A 22,591-nucleotide genomic window follows, 5' to 3' on the forward strand; every position below is an offset into this window, starting at 1 on the left:
TGCTGGCTGTTGCTGTTACCCTGCATTGGGAGGGGCGCATGGGGCAGTTCATGTCATTGTTGTTGTTTCCAACTGTTGTGTGTAGATCAATTGCATTTCTGTTGCGGGGGATGGTGGGGCTCAGTGGATTTGCATGACCTTTGGAAACCTTGTTCTTTCAAAGCACTGCTGTTGTTGATGATGTGTGCTGCATCCACCCTATGGAACAATGAGGATAGATAGTGCCCATTTCTGCCTATGGGTGCTTCCCAGGAGTGCCACAGTGGGTCAGGTGGTAGTGCCCCAATGGATGCCTGCTACCACCCAGGTTGCAGAGTGATTGGGCAAATGGTTGATTTTTAAAGGATTTCTGAAGTTTGTGTCTTTGGTGGAGAAAAGGGGCTTTGGGGGCAGAACAGTGAGTTGAGTAGTAGTGCCCCAATGAGTACCTGCTACCACTCAGATTCCAAAGAAATGGGTGAAAGGGGTGATTTTTAAAGAATATGTGAAGTCTGCGCATCTTTAAGCTTTTCCCCCATAGGGAATAATGGGGATTTCATCAGCCTCATAACTTTACTTGGGGGACACTGGGGTGGCCCAGAGTGAGTGGTGGTGCACTAGCACATAGGGTGCCAACCACCCCCATACCCACAAGCCCATGGGGGCACTGGGTTTTGTTGTTTCTGAGGTGTTCTGAGGAAATGAGAGTGGATTCATTGTTTGTCATTTATAACAATGTGTAAACTTCAAAAATTCATAAAAAATATCACCCCCTTGCCCATTTTTTTTGAAATTTGGGTGGTAGCTCCCACCCATTGGGCACTACCACCACCAGCACTCTTTTGGCCCTGGGACCCCTTTTTATCCAAATTGATTTGGATTTGGATTCAAAAAAATAGGGTCCAAATCGAATCTGGTGTGATTTGTGGTGGGGGGGGATCAGATTCAGACTCCAAACAAATCAGAGGTGTTTTGATTTGGGTACAAATCGAAATGAAAAAATCAATTCATACACATCTCTAGAAATGAATACAACACATAGGTGATAGAGTCTACAAACTATCAAAATGGAGCAATGGAATCCATAAGGTGAAAATATGAATGAAGAAGTCCACACACTACATTGACCCAGTGACCTCCCTTTCGAGAGACTTCTTTGTCAAGTGCCAGTGGACATTGGTATTGTGAATTGACGTTGGTCAGCGTACTCCAATGTATTGATCTTAATGGACTGGTTATATTGCCAAATATAGTGGAAACATGTTTCTGTTTCAATCCCAAAGGTAGAGAGATATTTGAGCTGGAAAAACACTCAATGTTATGCTACCTCTTCTATTACTTCTAGCAAATTCTCTTACAGAAGTAGGAGCAAGCTTTGATACATTATCAACTGATTTACCATCATCAATATTCCACTTTTCAGGAAAAAGACTCAAAGTGATCTATAAATAAAAATAATAATGGTTCGAAGTCCCCCAAGGACTCATAATACAAAAAGAATCACAAGGTAGACACCAGCAGCCAGTGTAGAGACACTGATTGATATCCTGACCATTGAACTTGCATGTGTTAAAAGGGTCTGTGAGGATGTGTCGGGAGCTCTGGTGCAACTCCTCCATTCCTCCTGCACATGCTCCGTTGTGCAAGAAAGATAATTCTTCCAAGTGCTGCTCACATTCCGGAAGACTGGAAATACGCCGCTGACCCTCTTCGGTCATTTAGCACAGTAGGAATACACAAAATTGCACTTGTATATCTCCTGTAGAAAGTTCTTTGAGATTCATCCTATTTCTGTTTACATTGGGTTCATTCCTCCTTGACTTGACGTGTTTGCTATTTGCTACTCTCTTGTTGTGTTCCATCTATTGCCTTTAGCTATGCAGGACACAGCCTGATGTACAACTACAAATGTTTACCTTCCATTGATATCAAAGAAACTTGCATCTTGTGGCTGTGCAGGTGGGTTATATATTGGTGATCTATTCAGAGAGATGCAGCAAGGAAAGTGTTTAAAAGAACATGAAGATGAGATTTCCTTGATATATCATGCTTAAGAATGAGAACTTTGTTCCATCACAGTCAACAAGATCTCTCACCACCATCCCCTCCACTTCATGTATCCCAGTGTTTCACGAGTATTGATCAGGGGAGAAAGCAACCTGTAATGTTTTGTTTTTTTTAACAAAGGAGGAGAAAACGTGCTTGCACAAGGGTGTTCTTAACCTCATGAAGCAAAGCAAATGTCCACCTCTCTGCTCTCTAATCTGCATGAGCAGGGGAAATTAAATTAAAAGGTAATTAGTTCAAGTTATTTATTGTTGATGAAAAAGTCAGCTTATTAGATTTTCCTTCCCCTTTTAATGATCACACTCATGTAGAAAAGATAACTAATAGTGACTTGGTAATGAATAATTTTCTCTGAGATTAACAGAAGATACCTGAAATGGCATCATTAGCATGGCAGAAAAATTATGACATGGTTGGCATTTCAGTTCAAACCGGAGAGAGATTCCAGAAGCTTTAGAGTGAGTTCCTGAAGGTCAGCAACAGTTTACAGTACTGATCTTTCTTTTCTGTGGACTATACACATACAAGGGGTGAGTGAGAAGGCTGTTTCCCTGTGATTTGATCCCAAGCTGCTCAGGAGTGTGAATATGAATGAACCCACCCTACATAGGGAACTAATTATATGGATCTTTCCCAACTAACTGTTGCCATCCCTCCTGGCTGGGCTGTGATTAGGTGGGAAGAACTATTCTGTTTACCCATATGGTTGCTTTATTTAAACACACATTTCACCAGCCCTGCTAACTGAGCAAGGAGGCACCTTTTCAAGTGCTGGTTCTTTTATATTTAGCAAGGGAAGAGGAACTGTTCCCATCAAACCCAAGCACAGCACCTCCAGCGGTTGTTACTGGAGTCCAACGTATGTTTCTGTTTAGATTGTCATCCCTTTTGGTACAAGGCGCCATCTTATTTATTATTTATTTTTCTACATAAACCACTTTAAGAACTTTTGTTAAAAAGCAGTATATAATATACAAAGCAATGGCAGAAACAGCATGGGATCACACTACGCGAAACTGGCTCTCATGTCACTGAAGGTGTATGTGCAATGGACTTGTATCACAATCGGAACTTGAAATGGCTTGGACTGATGCAATACAATTATTTACTCCCTTTTCTATATGACATACTTTCTGTATGAATGAGGAGAACTTCCTCTTCCAGCCAATCATCCAATACTACAAACTCCTATAGACCTCAGAAGCTGTCCTCTCCTCCTTATGATCACCTTTCTCCTCATGATCACCTAGAGCACCTTCCTTATGAGGCTAGGCTACAACACCTGGGGCTATTTAGTTTAGAAAAAAGATGACTGTGGGGAGACATGATAGAGGTCTATAAAATCATGCATGGTGTGGAGAAAGTGGATAGAGAGAAATTCTTCTCCCTCTCCCATAACACTAGAACCAGAGGTCATCCCATGAAATTGATTGCCAGAAAATCTAGGACCAGCAAACAGAAGTACTTTTTCACACAATGCATAATCAACTTGTGGAATTATCTGCCATGAGATGTGGTGACAGCCAACAACCTGGTTGGCTTTAAGAGGGGTTTGGATAACTTCATGGAGGAGAGGTCTATTGATGGCTACTAGTCGAAGGGCTGTAGGCCACCTCCAGCCTCGGGGGCGGGATGCCTCTGGGTACCAGTTGCGGGCAAGTAACAGCAGGAGAGAGGGCATGCCCTCAACTCCTGCCTGTGGCTTCCAGCGGCATCTGGTGGGCCACTGTGCGAAACGGGATGCTGGACTAGATGGGCCTTGGGCCTGATCCAGCAGGGCTGTTCTTATGTTCTTATGTTCTCCTCCTGTTGTGGACATCATATTTTAATTTCATTTGGTAAACTTTGCTTGCTATTTGGAGAATTGTTTCTGCCTTTGGTTCTTCAGCTTTGTTCAGATCCTTCTTTTCTTGAACCAACCATCTTCAAATTCCTGATAAGCAGTGTAGCCTTTTTCATCCTCACCCAAATATTATTTTCCTAGTTTGTGCCTTCATGCACACATACGTCTAACATTTAATAATTGCATGAAAGGCAGATTTCATTAACATGGCCTCATATTTCCCAGGAGCAGCTTTCTCAACTTCTGCTGTTGGGAATATTGGTGTTTTAATAGTCATACATATGAATTTTCATTCATATCTACACATTTCCAAACATACATTTTCCAAACATACATACATATTAGTTGCCTTTGCACATGATGGCAAACCATGGGTCCAATGGGCCCCCAGTTTACCTCCATTCCCGCAGCATGCTCCCAGATTATCCTCATTTGCAGTCTGGGAGACTGCAGAGGAGGAGGAAGTGGCTATGTGGGCTTCCTCCAATGCAAGAAGGACAGCCATTGCAGCCAATTGTGTTTAAGAGAGGGAGGAGCTTCCCACACTTAACTCCAGTTTGTGCAAGCTGCACAAACTGGATAACACATTGGAGGCAACAGACCCTCAGTCTGGTGAGTGTTACTTGATTCTGACCAAGAGCTAATTCCCAGGTTTGGGAGAAGAATTGGAACCATGGATGGGTCCAGGAACCATGGTTCCGATCATCTGGACGTCATCGGAGGTGAACCTGAGGTGAGTTTGCCTCAGATTCCCTGTGACCTCTGAAGGCTCCAATGGATAAGAGGTGCTCTTCAAAATATTTAAAGAACAGAGATTTTACAATGCCTCGGTTGTTAACAATGCACACTACTAAGTGCCAAAGACAGTATTCTTTTTACATCGAGCTGACTAAAAGTCGCATCAACAATTCAAAGGAAACTCAAATAATTTTCATTCTAATTATTAAGTAATATGCTATTTCATTCAAAGTATCTTATGAATAGAAACCAATATAACTGCAATATTTATATTCCTTCTCTTCTTTCATATGCAATCATCCTGATGCATATACATCCCATGTAGATTTGGAACTGCAGGAGCAAACATTTCCTGTCCTATGGTTCCTCTCTCTGATCCATCAGCTGGAGTCATAATCCCCAATCCAATTCAATTACCTTTCATTATTTCTTGGCTAAGTTTTCATACAGAAATTTAGATACCCACACTTCTATATGGAAAAAATACCTCTGACAAAATTATGTTGTCCTTATGTTGTCCCTATTAAAAATAGGTAACACCATCAAAATAATACGGAGCAGCCATGCAGGTTCAAGAGCAGCTCAGTCCATGCAGGAGCAACAGATTCTTCAGACCGAAGCACTAGGCCAGAGTTAGGAGCTTTTTGTAGCACTAGGCAAAACCCAATTGGCTTCTTGTGTCACCTGATCCCTGCTCAGCTGCCATGCTACTCTCTGGCCATAAGCATGATATTGCTGCACAACATAGAGAAGATATCAACAGCTCTGCCTCTGAAAGATAATTATCTTATATAGCATGAAATTTGGTGCCAGACTGAACTGACTCAAGGTCAGTTTGATGATACATGACAATATGGTTTGAAGCCAGGGCATAGCTACAATTGAACAAGGGTGGCAGGGACCACAAATGTCCCTGGGCCCCTGATGGAGGGAGGCTGCTAGTTGGGTGACAGCTTGCTCTTTGCTCTCCCACTCATGGGAGGAGGAGGAGGATGATTCTCCTGCTAACTGAGCAAAGAGGCACATTTTTAAAGTGGCGGTTCTCTTTTTTTGGAGCAACTGGCCCTATCCATCCCCGGCACAGCATTCCATCAGTGCCTGTTGCTGGTGTCTATCTTTTGTTTCCTTTTAACATTGTGAGCCCTTTAGGGACAGGGGCTCATATATTCTCATTCATATATATATATATATGTAAACTGCTTGGGAACATTTTTTGAAAAGTGGTATATAAACATTTGTCATATTTGTATTTGTAAGAAGAATATTTTTTATTATTATTCATTATTAATTAGGGGGGCAGGGCCCCTATTTTCATTTTTTGTCCCAGGCCCACTCAAACCTTGCTACACCCAAATTGAAGCAGAACAAAGTTTCCACGTTATCTCACATGCATAAGACATGCCCCTGCTACTTGGCAAAGAGGCACCTTTTAATGTGGTGATTCTCTTTATTTAGTAGGGGGAGAGTAACTGGCCCTATCTACCCCCAGCACAGTACTTCCAGTGACTGTTGCTGGTGTCTATTTTATATTTCTTTTTAGATTGTGAACCCTTTGGGGACAGGGATCCATTTTGTTTAACTTATTTATTTATTTCTCTGTGTGAACTGCCCTGAGCCATTTTTGGAAGGGCGGTATAGAAACTGAATAAAATAAAATAAAATAAAATAAAATAAATAAGACCCAAAGCTATCTGTTTCTCCTACCATAAACATTTCAAGGTGAAAAGCTGTCCTTCTAGTTAGGAAAGGCATCTCAGGTAGACATGATCAATGCAGTTCAAAAATGAAACACATGTTCCATAATCCTTTTAGCTCTCTTGTACTAGTGCTATGGGACTGACTAATGAAATACAGTGTAAAGAGGTGAGGAAAGTGTTCAGGGGATTGGCTACTACCATGTGTTTCAGAATGATGAAATATTTTTTCAGTAGGTGAATGGAGGGGAAATAGTGGAGATTAGTGTTTTGCTGGGTCATATTACTCCACAGAAAAATCAAGCCATAAACAGGAGAATAAAGCCATAAGCTAGGAGACTGGACTTTGCACCAAGAACCCCCTTGGTCCATTAAAGCCCTTTCTCTGTAATGAACTCCCAAGTGGTCTTAAGGAAGCCTATATTAGCTCCACCTCATCTGCGATGTGAGCATACTGAGCTGTCTTGCAAGACCGGCTTATGAGACAGTTGTTGTAAGGAACATTGAGACATATGAGGTTTTATTAAAATGCGACACAGAATGCTACATATTCTTATTGTTGCTATTTACTGAATAAAATGTGGCAAAAGAAATAAGATAAAACATTCAGCTTTGCAAGGAGCAGCATCTTGGATGCCAGTGTCAATCAAATGGTAAGATGGCTTCTCCCTTACAAGCCATGAAATAATGCCAACTGGATCGTGTTGCGGATGGATCACCAGCAACAGATAGTAGGCACAGATCCACAAAGCTCTGATATGCTGTAGAACAGGTCCTCATTTCTGAAGAATTGTTTCTACAAATATCTAAAAGCCTTGTTAGACCTGATCAAAGGTCTTAAAGGTCTGTCTAGTCCAGCATTTGGTTCCAATAAGTACTCAGTAAAATATTTTGGGAAGCTTGCAAACAAGGATGGTAGAAGCAGCTTTCTTCTAATTTGTCCCAAGCAACTGGTCATCAGAGCCACATTAGCAAATTGAATATTAGCAACTGGTCATCAGAGCTATACTGCCCTTCTTTCTTTGCTATTCCAGCTATTGATAGGCCTTATTTTGCTGTGGCCTTACCTCCTTCCTGCTATATTCACTGCAAAGATATGGAAGAATTACCCACCTCCAGGTGTGAGTTATTGACAGGAGGCAAGGGGCAGTCATGGAAGTGAACCACGCAGCAGCAAACCACCTTCTCCTTAGATGAACATTTCAGCCACATTGCAATCTTTAATTATAATTAAATGTACTGATAGGGTTATATGGTTCTTTCTGCTAAACACCGGAAATGAATGGCATGATATGCAACTTTTTGTAGCCTCTTGCTATGTTCCCACTGAAAGTCATCCTTGCTGGAGACTGCTTTGATGAACGGCTGATTCAAATGTAGGTATCTGTAAATGTGTGGATGGGGAGGAAAAGAAAAGGAATGTGTTTGGCTTGAAACAATCCTGTGTGGATGGGGATTTGGGCTGTGTATATTTCATGCCTATACTTTAACTTTGCCTTTGATATTCCAATTTCTATAATACAAGTTTGCTTCTCCTTTTGCCACACTTGCAAGGTAATTCTGGATTTGTTCTGGCCACGTTCCTAGTATAACTATTAAAAGGGAGATTTTTTTGCACACACATCCATCACTGTTTCCTCTAAAGTGTGTGCATGTGTGTGTGCTCACAGGTTTTTTGATGTCCACTCTGCACACAGATGAAAGAAATTAGAGGGACCACTGACACCCATGTGTGTTTGTGTGTAGACATACATATATGCACTTCTTGCTGCAATGAAGTGTCTGTTTATTGAAGGTGTAAGCACTTAAGGTGGAAACACATAAGAGCAACCAGCACTAGCTGCCATTAGACCATAGCCAGCCTCTGGCTAGGAATACAGCAAATGTGCACAGCAGGTTTGTGATCATTAAGGTCAAACAGCAATGAGAATCTATTAAAAGTGCAGTCAGATGTGTAGGAGAGAAAAAACTCTTTTGCTTATGGATGTTGTTCATCTTCTGTATCTACTAAATACTATGACTGAGTCAGGTAGGGCCTGGGAGATCCTGAGCCCTCTCAAAGATTTTTAGCAAGGGTTGGAAGAATTACTTCATGGTGGAGTCATCATGAAGTTAACCTCTAATAGGTTCCCTCTAAGGCATGCACCAGTATTCCCTCTAAGGTGTGCATGTGTGCACATGCTCACACGTTTCTTTATGACCTCTCATTTAATTTATATCCCGCTCAGGTTGAATCAGGAAGGTCCCACTCTGAATGCACATGCACACACACACTGCTTTGATACTAGGAGTACAGCAGATGTACACAGCAGGTTTGTGATCATTAAGGTCAAACAGTTCAGTCGAACCAGTCAGCCGGTCAGGTCCGCTTGACTGAACTGGTTAGGCAGTTTGAGTGACTATACTTGTAAAGGGGATTCTGGTGCGGGTGAGGAAATTGACTGATTTATCAGCCCGGCCCCGCTGCCAGCACAGCTGCCCCCTCCCCCAGCCAACACAGCCCAAGCTAGCAGCTATCCTTCTTTAAGCAAGCCACCCACTCGATGGTGCGGTTCCAGCCTCTGTGGATCTGCAGAGGCCGGAACCATGCCACTGCCACACAGGCAGCTTGCTTAAAGAGAGATCACCACACACTTGGGCTGGGGCAGTGGTGGGGTGAGCGGCAGTGCCGGCAGCCATGCTGGGCCAATAAGTCCTTCAAACCAGGAATTCTCAACGTTGGGTCCCCAGATGTTATTGGACTTCAACTCCCATAATCCCCAGCGGCCTTTGGTTGGGGATTATGGGAGTTGAAGTCCAATAACATCTGGGGACCCAATGCTGAGAATCCCTGCTTTAAACTACTTTTCTCTCTGCCCCCCGCCATCCTTCGATGCCGAACAGGTCCGCTCAAACGGGGCTTGGTTCAATTAGATCACAGACTGATCCCCCCCCAGTTTGGTTCACGACCAAGCCCCCAAACTGGCCTGGTTGAAGAGGAACTGGTTCGGCATTGAACAGTTCGTGTACACCCGTAGCCTCTAAGGCACTACGCAAAAATATAAAGGCCTTTGGAAGCTTTCAAGAGAGCCATAAATACCCAGCTTTTCAGCCTGGCTTTTAATAACATTTGAGTGGTTTAAATTATTTTAAAATAAGTTTTATGTTAATATTTTAATTGCTTTTATTTTATGTTTTAAAAGGTTTTAATTTTTATTGTAAACTACCCTGAGTTGCTTTAGGATGGGTGGTATATTAATGAAATATTTATTTATTTATTATTTTATTTATTGTTAAATTTATACCCCACCTTTCATTAAGAAAATCCCAAGGTGGCTCACAATAAAATTTAAAAACAAGACTATAAAATATAAAAAACAAGATTATAAACACATTAAAATATTGAGCTAAAAATATAAACACAAATCTGATTTTTAAAAAATTAATTAAAACAAGCATAAACACAGTACGAAATATAAGAAGCAGCAGTGGAGACAGTCATATAAAATAAATAAATAATATGTTAGGCATTATAGGTTGCTAAATGCTCTCCTTTTGCTTCCCTCTTGCTTCCAAGACACTTCTGTTGTTGTTGTTGGGCTGACATCCAGAGCAGCCATCTAGGAATGCAGCTGTGCTATGTCGCCACACAGAATGGCTATTCTGAACTCAGAGTGTTGCCAAGCAACAGAGCCCATGAAGGCTGTGTGACCCTCAGGGTTATATTTTTGGAAGGCAATGAGCACTTACAGGGGCAAGGAAGAGCAGCAAAAATCTCCCCGCCTCTGCTGCTCAGGAAGACACTGGCTAAGTTAAGAACATTCTCTCTGCATGGGGAACATTATCTGTGCCTGAGGAAGCAACTCGACTGCATCCCTAGATGGCTGACCTGGATGTCAGAATGAATGAATGAATGAATGAATAAATAAATAAATACAGTGCTTCAGAATGGAGTACAGGGATTGGTCATGGCTCAGTAGTACAGCAAATGCTGTGTATTCAGAAGGCCCCAGGTTTGATCCCTGGCATTGCCAGGTAAAAGGTACTCAGACAGCAAGTGTCATTAGGAAGGACCTCTCTTTCTTAGTTGGAGAGCTAATGGCAATCAGAATAGACAATTCTAGACTTGATAAACCTGACTCAATATAAAGCAACTTCATATGAGTATGGGTATGAAGATGGGACTTTATTGCCAGAATGCAACCAACACGAAGGGAAGAGAAGCAAAGGGCGGAGGGTGGGGGGTGGAATAGGAATCTGCATTGCCCATTTGCCTTGTGTATTTAATTTGCGCACACATATAGTTATAAAAGAAAGGAAGAATAGAGAGTACCTAGGTATGACCTCCCCACCACCCAAATTTGCCAAAAGGGTAGAGTATTTTGCTGCTTCTGAATGTTTTCTTGAAAAGCACATTGCGTGGTTTTTTTTACCCCGCCTTAATCTGTCAGTGTTATTTGCTAAGCTCTGTCCCAAAAGGCAAGCAAAAACAAACCTTCCCTTTTTTCCTGCATGTAGATATGATTTCTTCTGCAGGATGCTAATAACTAATTAATGAGCAGAAAGGGAGTGGGAGCACAACTGTTGAAACTCACAAGCAGTTTTGCAAAAGAAAACTTGGAAATTTCCATTATATTCAAGAAAATTTAGCCAAATGAAAGCATTGCCTAAGCAATGTTTGAATAGTGTATAAATTAAAGCATGAAACCATCTACTCCCTCATTTTAATTGCTAAAATGCCTCAGAGGGGTTATATATTAGATGAAGAAGGACCCTTAAAAGGATCTTAATATCTCTCAGGGGAAACACTGATAGCAAGACAGAGTGACTATGCCTTTTGTGTTTTATAGATACACAGAGTTCAGAAAGAAATCTGACAGACATGCCACTTTTGAATCCTTACTGTTTTTTCCTCAAAAAACCCAACATAGTCAAATCTTGCAACAGCTTAGATGGGGCACATGTCCTGTGATGCTCTAGCAAAGAGCTTACATTTCAAACAACTGTAGCAGTTTGATGGGAATTCAAAAGAGAACTAGCCCCCACACATTTTTTTGAGGGGAGGATCTGTATTGACACAAAAATGTGCTTATCAAAGCCTTAAAAATGTTATTAATCATCAGTTCTGGATGCATCAAAGCCACTTTGTGACCTGGCCTAACCTGTATATAAAAAGGACTTGGGGAATTAAAACCAAATTTTACACAATCTAATTCTTCACAGGCTCAGATAGTATGCCATTTAAAATGTCATCAGTAGATGGAATGGACAAATTCCCTCCAATGAGTCATGCAGAGGTAGGGCCGTGTTGATGGAAATGGCATTGATTAAAAGGTTAGAAAGTGTTATAGATGCATTACGCAGAATGTAGCAAATGCCCTGCATTTGTGTGAAATGTTGCTATGAGGGAACTTGGATGTACAGACAATTCAGTGATTGTCCAGCTGATTTCCAGAGTGTGGGTCTAGTGCTCTCTTGAAGTCTGATGAAAGCAGCAGTTGAGAATCTTTATTGTAGTTGTTTGCAGGCAGAGTAGCTAACCTGTTGATGAACACTGCAGGCCAGTTTAGAAGTGCTATACAGTGCCATAGCTCAGAATGAAGAGCATCCGTTTCACACATTTGGGTGCAACTATCCTAAGGCAATCCTGAACGACTGGTGACCTTTTGATCCAAGTGTCCAACAATTATTGATTGATTGATTGAATTGATACACCGCCTAGTATAAAAATCTCTAGGCGGTGATGTGCATGGCAATGTGTATGGCAGTTCGACAGAGGCTTGAGAAACCTCTTGTTGTTTTTGCTGCCTGCTGGGACTGTAACCATGTGGCAGGATGTCAGGATGCAGTATTGTCATGCCCGTGACAGGCTACAAAGTGTGGCTTGTGGGCTGTGATCAGTTTGATGGTGCAGGCTTGTGCTAAAGAATGTGTCATCTTGGCATTGCAGCAAACTATTAGGCCATGTTTTGGTAAAGTACTTCACCAAGATCAGATATTCTCAGGCTTGGGTCTCCTGATGTTGTTAGACTACATCTTCTAACAACAACTGGGGAATCAAGGCTGAGAACTCATGTCCTAGACTATAGTTTGTGGGCCTCCAAAATGTAACAAGGCAGCTCATGAGGCTGCCATATGCTCTTGGTTTTGAATGAGATTATGTGCCCTTGGACAAGGAGGTGAATCTGCATAGGCAAACCATCCAAGCACACCCATGATTGCCACTATGTCACCAATAGTAAAACATTTGAGGCAACTGAGTCCCACTTGGGCACAACATCTAAAGAATTCTGAAGAAAGCAGGAAGAGTTTTGGTAAGACTGGTGAAACTTCTCAAAGGGATTTCACAGATCCCTAAGCAGGTCACATACACAAAAGGCCCAGAACATGCTTTAATTGGAGAGGGTTACTTAGCAAATAAAAACCTTTTGAAAAAACCAAATGCCCATCAATCCCCAGCAGTCACTAGCACACCACAGATCACACACCACAAACTGCACAGACAGGAAGTGGCACATTGCCATCTTGACACTGGCCCAATCAAGTTGCAAAGTCTAAAAGGTCAAAGAAGCTTTCTACCTGGGCTACAAAATGCAAGGAGCTCATATACCTACTGGCAACTAGATCTTTTAAAGGATGCCCCCATCATAATTTGAATACTAAAGCACTGGCTACAAATCCTCAGCAGTTATACCCACTAATTTCTATAGAATTTAAGTATCCTTATGGTGCCTGCGTTGCTTTTTGTTCCAGTCTAGACCCGAGTAATTATGTCATGCTTTCAGAGAATCTAAATCCCTTTTCCAAGAAAAAGGAGCCCCCAGTTCTTCAAGTGACGCTATATTTAAAGCAAGGTTTATTAAACTATTGATCAATTTAATTGGCATCCTTCAGGACCATTAATAAATACTGTCACAGATTACATTGTGGCTTGTCTGAGAGTCCAGAAATTCTTAAGAAACTTTTACATTTACTTTCTTCCAAATTGTTGCTTTTTAAGGTGCTGTATTAAGGCTGCATTCACACAATCATGGCAGATCACTGAGCCTGAGGAGCTGATTGTGAGAACCCAGAATTTCTAGGCAATCCTGATCAAACCACTGTAGTTAAACCACATTTAACCAGGATAGATAACCAAGATCAGATCCTGATTATCTATCCTGATTAAATGAGGGTGAATGTTTTAAAAGAAGAGTGTATCATATGACAAGCTGAAAACTCAATTTCTCATCATTAACATGGCTATGCCATTTACTGGATGAATGGGACATTTGCCCCAGATGCATGCCCTTTGGGGGACACACACTGCTGAGCATACAAGTGACTGTGTGTTTTGAGAAAGAAGAGAAGTTAAACTATTTCAAATGTTCACCAAATGTTGGCTAAGCAGCTGACTCCAAAGGACAATGGCTAACTGTAGCCATTATAAGATTCACCAACATTTTCAGTTGAACAGTTTGTAGTAAACCCAGCTCATACAATTGTTTTGTGTGTGTGTGTGTTGTTGTTGGGTTTTTTTTGGGGGGGGGAACAAGGTAATGTAGAAGGTTCCCTGTTGCCACAGCAGCAGAATCACTCATTGCAAAGGAATGACGCCTTCCTTTTATGATTTGTAGATTGTTTTCTTTGGGTTGGACTGTGTTCCCTCTAAGCTCTGCAGGGGTTTTAAGGTTGCAACCTCTGATTGAAAGCCAAGTCTGAGGTAGCAAATCGTGTGCTGCAGAGTTTTGGAGGGAAGGGTACTAAGTGTTCTGATTGGATGTCTCCAGGCAGAGACAGAAGGTTGTGGCTGCCTGAGGGAAGAATCTCTTTGGCTGGTGTGTATATAGTCATCCCTCACCAACCATGAGGGTTCCATTCTGGGAAAGCCTTACGGTTGGCGAGCCATTGAAATCAATGGCAAACGGGGGTAGGGGAATCACAGTCATGAAAGGACCGTAAAATACAGTACAAAATAGAAAAAAATCCCTCCAAATCACCATGAAGCAGTAACAGGAGTGAAGGGGAGCTCCCAGAAATCACCCCTGACACCCCAAAATTACCCCAGAACACCAAGGTTCGAAATCTAATTGAGTAGGGTTGAGCTGAAGCTTCTGTGAAAGTAGCAGTGAGGGAGCTTGGCCTCCTGGAACCTGCTAGGCCTTAATCCAGAAGGCTAGTAAACTTGTTTGTTTTAGATTTTTTAATTGTGCTCTTGCCTGACTGAATTTTCTCATTTGTTCCTGTACTGTTCTTTGGGATTTTTGATGACTTTATTATAGTAAACCTATCCTTGTTTTTTCACTATTTTACTAGCATCTCTGCCTGTTATTTTTGTTCGCACAACACACCTACTTGCCCTCTTTATTTACCTCCCGACTGAGTTTTTGATATTTTTTGAGAGACAGAGTTCAGTGACTGAGCATGGAAGCAGTTAAAAAAAACAACTAAAAATTTTCTACTGGCAGCAGCAGATGTTTAGACTGAGGCCAAGCCCACATACTCACATTATCCAGCAAGCTTTTAAAAAGCTTTTTAAGCAACACATGCTCTGACCTGCTCCCTTAAGATGCTTCATTCCTGCTCTGGCTGCCATCTCTGTAGCTCTCTCCTTTGGCCAAAGCTGGGGTTTAGTATTCAACAGAGGTGGCCAACCTCAGGCTCTCTGTCTGCTGTTGGACCATAATCACATGCTCACCAGCCACAATTTATTGAAGCTGGAGATTTGTAGTCCAGAAACAGCTGGAGAGTCTAAGGTTGGCCACCCTGCTATACAGCCTCAAATCCTACTTGGCATTTCCAAGGTTCAGGGCCTGTTGCAGTCGTAGGTTCTAGCAATAGTAATAAATGCTGTATTTACTCAAATAGAAGACAACCCTGAATTGAAGACGACCCCTGTTAAAAATATGGGTTAAATTTAGGTTATACGTAGGGATATGCACAAAACCAGTTTTCTCGGCTCGGCTCAAATCTGAACTGGGTTCAAACCAGGCCAGACTGCTTTGGTGTTGCTTCTCTCCAGACTGGAACCCAGTTCAGTTCAAATTTAAACTGGTTCAGGCCCGGTTCAGAGCCCTACTGGAAATGGGAATCCAGCAAAGATTCCCCTTTACTGGTAAAGAGGAAGTAGGAGTGGGGGCTTCCAAAAGTGTTTTTAAAAGCAGTAAAAAATCTAGAAAATTACTCACTAAGTGTGCAGCTCCCCCGACCCCCACTGGCCTCCCCCCTTTGGGCTGGTTTTGTCCTTCTTCAACCCATTTCGGGCCTCTGCTCATGCATGGAGGCCATTTATTTGAGTTCTGCACATGTTAACTGGCCATTTCATGACTCGAGTAGTGCAAATGGCCAGTGCACATGTGCGGAGGTCAAATAAATGGCCTCCATGCATGCACAAGAGGCCTGAAACAGGCTAGAGAATGCTTAAACAGTGTCCGAGCTGCACTGGACACTGGGGAGGGAGGCCAGTAGGGGTTGGGAAAGCCACTGCCTCACTACCCCTGTGGCTGCTGCAGCTGCCACCAGCATGCTTAGTGAGTATTTTCCAAAAGTTGTTACTGCATTTAAAAATCCTCACCAGATTCCCCTTTGCCGGTAGGGCTCCAAACTGGGCCCAAACCAGTCTAATCAAATTGGTTTGGACCCAAACCGAATCGGACCTCTTCCAAGTGTGAGCCACTCAAACTGAATCGGTTCAAGTGTGAACCAGCTCGAATTCAAGCCAGTTCTCATATCCCTAGTTACAATATTTAACCAAAAGGAATAGGTCTCTGAATTTAAGATGACCCTCCTCCCCTTTCTAATATCAAATAACTTAGAGGGAAAACCTAGTCTTGGATTCAATTAAATACTATGAGGCAGTTCCCACAATCAGTGGGAACCGCCAAGATGGGGTTTGCAAGGAGAGTGGGCTTAGCCCGCTCTCCTCGCAGATGACCCGTCAGTTGGCTGCGGGCGGCTGAACCAGCCGCCCACACGACTGACTGCTAGCTCTGTTATGGAGCCGGCGGGGGCTGGGGAGTTCGGGGGCCGCATGGTCCCCAGAAGCTCCAGCATGCCCTGCGAGAGTTCACAGGGCATGCTGGAGAGACCCCCCAAGCCGGGAGGCTGCATTTAGCCTCCCCGCTGGGGGTCTCCTCGTGAGTTGTTGTGGCACGGAACTACGCTGCGACAACTCATGATAAAAAAAGCCGGGTTAGCGGAGCACTTGCTCCACTAACCTCAGCTAAAGGGAGGGGTATTCAAGCAGGTGCCCCGCTTGAGAACAACCGGGCTTGGCTGTGAGCCTGGTGGTTCTCACAGACATACCAAATCAGGCTAGGCTCCCTTAGCCTGATTTGGTATGACCGTGAGAATAGCCTCAGTGTTTGCTGGATTTCACTCAGTATCTCTATAGTTGCAGCACAATGCTTCATTCTGAACGACAATAGAATTCTAAAACTGTGACAAAATTCTCTAAGAACTGTCCATGGTAGAATCCCAAGCTGTCTAATGTGTATTTTCCCCTGAATCTTGGTAAATATTTGTAATAAGGCTCATTGACAGATCAGAGCAATTCAGAGACTGTACAACCCTGTCATTGTTTCTCAAAAAAGAATATTTACATATTCATGACCTTTATATGAAGTATTCATTAATTAAAAGAGAGGATTAAACTTTGCCTTTGGATATGTATGAGCAACAGCCCACTGACTTTGATAAAAAGTTTGGCTTGTATATCTCAGGGTGTAATTCTGCTGAGAAAACACTCAGCTAAAACGTTGTGCTAATAATCTCAGAGTTGCATGGTAGAGTTTGTATGTAAAGGATGTATGGCTGCAGGCAGGAACAAATAACCATCAGTCCACAAGTGTCTCTACTCTGACTTAAAATCCCATGGGAGGAAGATCACCATTATCAAAAATCAAACCTTATGGAGGTTCCCCCGCTTCCAAAGAGAGATGTACTGTACAAATGACACAGAAAATGCCTGTGGCTTGTAAAAATGTAAGTTGAATCAATTATATTTAAACATAAAATTAAAGGTCAGCATTTCCCCCTCTTTATTTTAGAGTACAGCATTACGAATATGCTGAAGATTTTCTAGTTTTCAATAATCTACTGCCTCCAGGGGCATTGCTATAATTGAAGGAGGGGGGACAAATTAGGTGTGTGTGCAGCACCAATTTCCGTGGTTCAGTCCAAATTTGGACAGGACCAGTGTCTGCAAACCGGTTTGGTCAGACTGACCAGAATCTCTTGAACTAGTGTTGCTGACCATGCAAATGGCCTCCACGCATGCACTGCCATGGCAAGGATCTGGAGGAGCAAGTCAAGGCGGTATACAGAGATTAAAGTTCAAAAACCATAAAGATGTAAATATATTTTTAAAGGAAAAATACAAATTAGTTAAAATGAAACACAAAATGAAACAAAAAAAATTAAAACTACTAAAAATAACTAACCTACCTCACAGGCTTGTTGTGGAAATGAACATGGGGATAACCACGTACAGCACTCCGGGCTCCTTGGAGGAGGAGCAAGATATAAAAGAGCAGGATTTATATTATCTGGAAATATAACATTACCAGATAACCTGGTTAAATGAATTCTTAGCTTAGCACTCATATATTCACAGACTGATATGAACCAAATTCACAACACATGATGGGGGCTTTGAATACCATGATGGGATTCACCATCTTGAAACAAGATGACAGCACTTAATAAGAACCACTACTAGGGATGTGCACGAAGCAATTCATGAAGCTGCTGAGGGACAGGGGGCGGAGCACAGAAGCTTTAAAAGGAGGCCTGCAGGTCTTACCTGCACCTTTGCTGGCCCCCACTGTTGGTTCTAAAAAGCCACGTGGTACAGCTGCAGTGCTGCTCCCAGCATGCACAGTGGCTGTGTGCATGCCAGTGCCATGCACAGGTTGCAGGGAACAGCACTGCAGCTTAGCTGTGCAGCTTTTTTGAACTGACAGTGCCACAGGGGGATGGCGGGGGGCCGTGAAGGAGCAGATAAGACCTGCAGGCCTCCTTTTAAAACTTTCACCCCCCTCAAAGCTTAAACCTTAAAGCACCCCCCCCCAGTGATTCTGCTGAGGCAGCTCAAATCATTTCAGTGCCTCTGTAATGAGGCACCCAAATGATTTAGGCACATCCATAGCCACCACCTCTTTAGAACTCATATGTTTGCCGTTTAATATTAATCCAATTCAAGAACATGGGAGGGAGTCCTAGGTTATCCTGATGGATGTATTCCTATATTTCTTTTTCATTTTTCTCAGCTAATTTGTTTAACCCTCATCCAGATTTTGGGTGGATTTCCCCCCCCGCTGTGTAAACAAGCAAACCACTGCACTCCCAACTATATTCTTGTTGTCAGACTCTTACCTTCCCTCTGGTACCCGATATATCCACAAGTATGGCCCCTCACCACTTATGATATTTATGTTATTAATAAAAATATTATGGAGTAGAAAACTACCCCCAAATGAATGAGCTTTCTATGGCGGGGTGGTTTCTATCCCATCCCCAGTATAACTCAATTGGGAGAAAAATGACCCCAGAAATGAATGGCATCCCTATGGTGGGGTGGCTTCTATTCCATGCCAATGTTAAGCTGCTTGAGATTATTATTTATTATTTATTATTACATAATAAAGATGAGGGAGAACACTCTTTTTCTCTTTGGAAACTTCAATTTTGTTTCTCCTGATTATGATAGTGGATCAGAACCAGTCTAAAGCACTGCATAGTTCTGTGCTTCCGAGTTAGGGCAGATGAAACCAGCCCCCTCCCACAATTTCAGATCCAGTGTTTGGAATAAGTAAAGGATTAGGAAGTATCTGACCTCGCAGAAGCAGGGACTTAAGCCAGCAGAACAAAGCAAAAAAGATCACAACAGCAGCAACCACTACATGTCAGCTTCAGTAAGTGTGGCATCAGTCCATCAACCATCCACAGTATATAGCTGGTCCTTTCACATTTATCCTACTGGGATACAGCCCAGAAGGTGGGGAGAGCAAGAAGATGTTGAGGAGGGATGTGTGGCACTGAACAGTCTGCTGAACCTTCACTGCCAGTGAAGGTACCAAAATAATGGCTTACACAACAAACAGAAATGACAAAAGGTGGTTTACAATCAGTCTGTCACTCACCCACTGTACAGTGTTGAAGCGGGGTCTGGGCCCTCTGATGAGATCCCAGACGAAGGAAGGTTTAGTCCAGCAGGAGGAGGCAGTGAGTGAAGCAACTCCCTCCCCTGCAGTCTAAGACCAAGAGAGCACCAGTGTGAACCCTGAGGGAAGAATCCAAATACTTCCTAAAGTCCTAAAGAGCCACTGCCTCAGAGTAGACAATAGGGATGTGCACAAATCAATTTTTAATTCAAATTGTGCCTGGATTGAATCACCCCAATTTGTTTTGTGTCCAAATATGTCCTCCTGAATTACCCCAGATTCTATTTAAATTTGATTCAATTCAGATTGATTCAGACCATTTGTACAGGACCCAGGGGCACCAAATTGGGGTGGTGGGTAAGTCTCCATGGGTGCCACCTACCACCCAAATTTCAAGGCAGTTTGACACTTGGTTGATTTTAATTATTTTCTTTTGTTTTTACTAGTTTTGTATATTTCCACCATAGGAAATAATGGGGAATTGTAGTCACCCTATCCTAACTCTAACATAGACCCCCAGCTTTAATTTTTTTTAAAGAGCTAAGCTCTAGCCCTTGTAGAAGTGGAGTTATGGAGCAATATGTGCAGTCACTCTTCGGTGTATAATAACTTTTCCTCATAATGTATCCCTATGAGGATTCATTGCACACCTTCATTTCTTCTGTTCATTTTTACTGTCATTGGACAGTGCCAGCTGTCAACTTCCATGTGCCAACTACATTCTGCCCCCACCTGCAAGGTAGTAGGTTACTCAGTTTATTTTTTAGGAATATTGAAGTGTTTAGATTCTTTGGTGTCTAATAACATTTCCTCAGAATGAATCCCTATGAGGATTCATTATATGCCTTCATTTCTTATATTCATTTTGACTGTTATTAGACAGTGCTAACTGTCAATTGCCATTTGTCAACTACACCCCCATCCCACCCCCCCCACACTGGGGTACTCAGTTTATTTTTTAGGAATTTTTGAAGTGTTTAGATTCTTTGGTGTCTTCATTACACACCTTCATTTCTTCTGTTCATTTTGACCCCACTGCTTTGCAGGTGGGGTGGGGAATTAATGGCATCCCACATGCCAACTACCCACAAGCCACTAGGTACTCTGTTTATATTTTAGGAATTTTTTTTGATGTGTTTAAACTCTTTGGTATGTAAAGAATCCTCATAGGGATTCATTATGAAGGAAGGTTATTAGACACCAGAGTCTAAACACTTGAAAAAATTCCTAAAACATAAACTGAGTTGTACCCCACTTCCTTACAGGTGGGAGAGGGGTGTCACTGGCACATGGCATTGGTTGACAGTTGGTACTGTCCCAAGACAGTCAAAATGAATAAAATAAATGAAGGTGTGTAATGAATCCTCATAGGGATTCAGTTGTCACGAGCTCATCCTTCCAAGGCTTGGTCCAAGGTCACCATTAACAAAGCCAGTAGCTCTGGGATCCTTCTGCATCTGCAACAAAGCACAAGAGAAACAAATCACTAGCAAGTATCAAGTTCAACAGTCTTCCCCTCACCTAGGTCGCTCACCAGATTCCAAGAGTCCTGAGCCTAAGGTCCACAGCATCACCAAGGGAGGTCTCAAGGCAAGGTGAAGCAGCCCAGGAAACAGCGCAGGAAACAGCTCAGGAACCAGGTCTAAAGCAGCATGAGTTAGGGTCTCAAGGGTCTGGACAAGGAGCTGAGAAATCCAAGCAGCTGAAGACTGGTCTGCAACAAACCCAAACAACACATTGCTTACCAAAGCTTGGATGTTATCTGCTGGCTAATTTATAGTGCTTGATTAATGGCTCTCCTCCCCCAGCCAGCTGTTGGAGATTTCAGCATTTATCTCATCTGTTAAGAAGATGCTGACTTTGCCTTAATGGCTGCAGCTGCTGGTGGTGTTTGTCACGCCTTTGTTCTTGAGGTGTAAATGGTTGTTCTGCTTCCAGCTCAGGACTTGTCTGCTCACCACCCATCTCTTCTGCTTCCAACGGCCCCTCTGGAGCTGCAGCTTCGTCTTGGCCTGTCTCAGCTGTCTCCTGCAGCCTGACTGTTGAGCTCTCCCCTTCGGGTGCCTCTTCCTCTGCTGGAGGGTTGCCAACTTCCCTCTCCTCTTCACTGTCTGTGGGTGAGGGCAATAATAGGAGGAATCCAAATCTTGAAGCGATTCAAATTGAATCTGGCATGATTAGATTTGGATCCAAATCTAGCTATTGGACCAAGGGGGTGATTTGTTCAGTCTCCAAATCACCAGATTTGGGTACAAATCAATTTGTACCCGAATTGATTCACACACCCCTAGTAGACAATGGTTCTCTAGATCAGGGATTCTCAAACTTGGGTCCTCAGGTGTTATTGGACTTCAACTCCCATAATCCCCAGCCTCAGTGGCCTTTGGTTGGGGATTATGGGAGTTGAAGTCCAATAACACCTGAGGACCCAAGTTTGAGAATCACTGCTCTAGATGGACCAACAGTCTGACTCAGTAGGCAGCTTCCTCCTATGTTCCAATGGAACATCCTACCCACTGACGGGGAATGTTGCCCTTGGGAAGCAAGCTGGAGGACTGCAACAAAGACATGTAGGCCTGCAGGTTGTGTACCAATGCTTACAGTCATGAAACAACACTTGGGGCCACTTCAGGTGAATTGCCCCTCTATATGCACCCCAGAAGCTTGTTGAAGCACATGTAGAGGGGTGATTCAAATGAGCATCCCTCACATGTAATTAAAGGATGTGCCAAGAACGCATTGGCACATTAGGGATGTGCATGAATTGAGGTTCGTGCACTGAGGCTCATGTACTGGTTTGGTGCCAGTTCGTCACCAGTTCTGCATCGAACCAGTTCAAGTGAATGGTGAGCAGGATCTTTAAAAAGGAGGAGAGCAGGTCCTTACTTGTGCTCTGCTGCCGCATGTAGCTTCCTGCTGTGGTGGCACTCATCCCAAGAACCTGCATGTGTTGAACATGGTGTCTGCACATGTATGGGCACCATTTGCGTGGTCAGCAACACCACTTTGTTGGAAGTGCTGGTGCTTCCTTTATCTGTAAGTCAACCATTGTGCCTGGAACTTCCCATGATCTGGAACTCTGGGTACCCAAACATTGTACTCTGGTATGTAATTTCTAAACAGGGCTCAAGGTATATTCTTAAGCATGG

At 42.8% G+C, this 22,591-nt stretch overlaps 1 long non-coding RNA gene across 2 annotated transcripts in view; it reads right to left on the minus strand.

Annotated features, from left to right (window-relative positions):
* Positions 1-327: 327 nt before the first annotated feature.
* The window catches only part of LOC128342417 (uncharacterized), a 30,793-nt gene continuing 8,529 nt past the window's right edge, over positions 328-22,591 (minus strand). The window contains exons 2-4 of one of the 2 annotated variants that reach the window (XR_008314968.1): positions 19,422-21,156; positions 17,725-17,825; positions 328-1,958 (exon numbers count right to left, since the gene is read on the minus strand). This is a non-coding gene — a long non-coding RNA (uncharacterized LOC128342417). Of the gene's footprint in view, positions 1,959-6,824; positions 7,706-17,724; positions 17,826-19,421; positions 21,157-22,591 lie in introns of those variants that run through there. The other variant, XR_008314969.1, reaches the window with a different exon arrangement.

This window comes from Hemicordylus capensis, chromosome 2, assembly GCF_027244095.1.
Source record: "Hemicordylus capensis ecotype Gifberg chromosome 2, rHemCap1.1.pri, whole genome shotgun sequence".
Taxonomy (NCBI): domain Eukaryota; kingdom Metazoa; phylum Chordata; class Lepidosauria; order Squamata; family Cordylidae; genus Hemicordylus; species Hemicordylus capensis.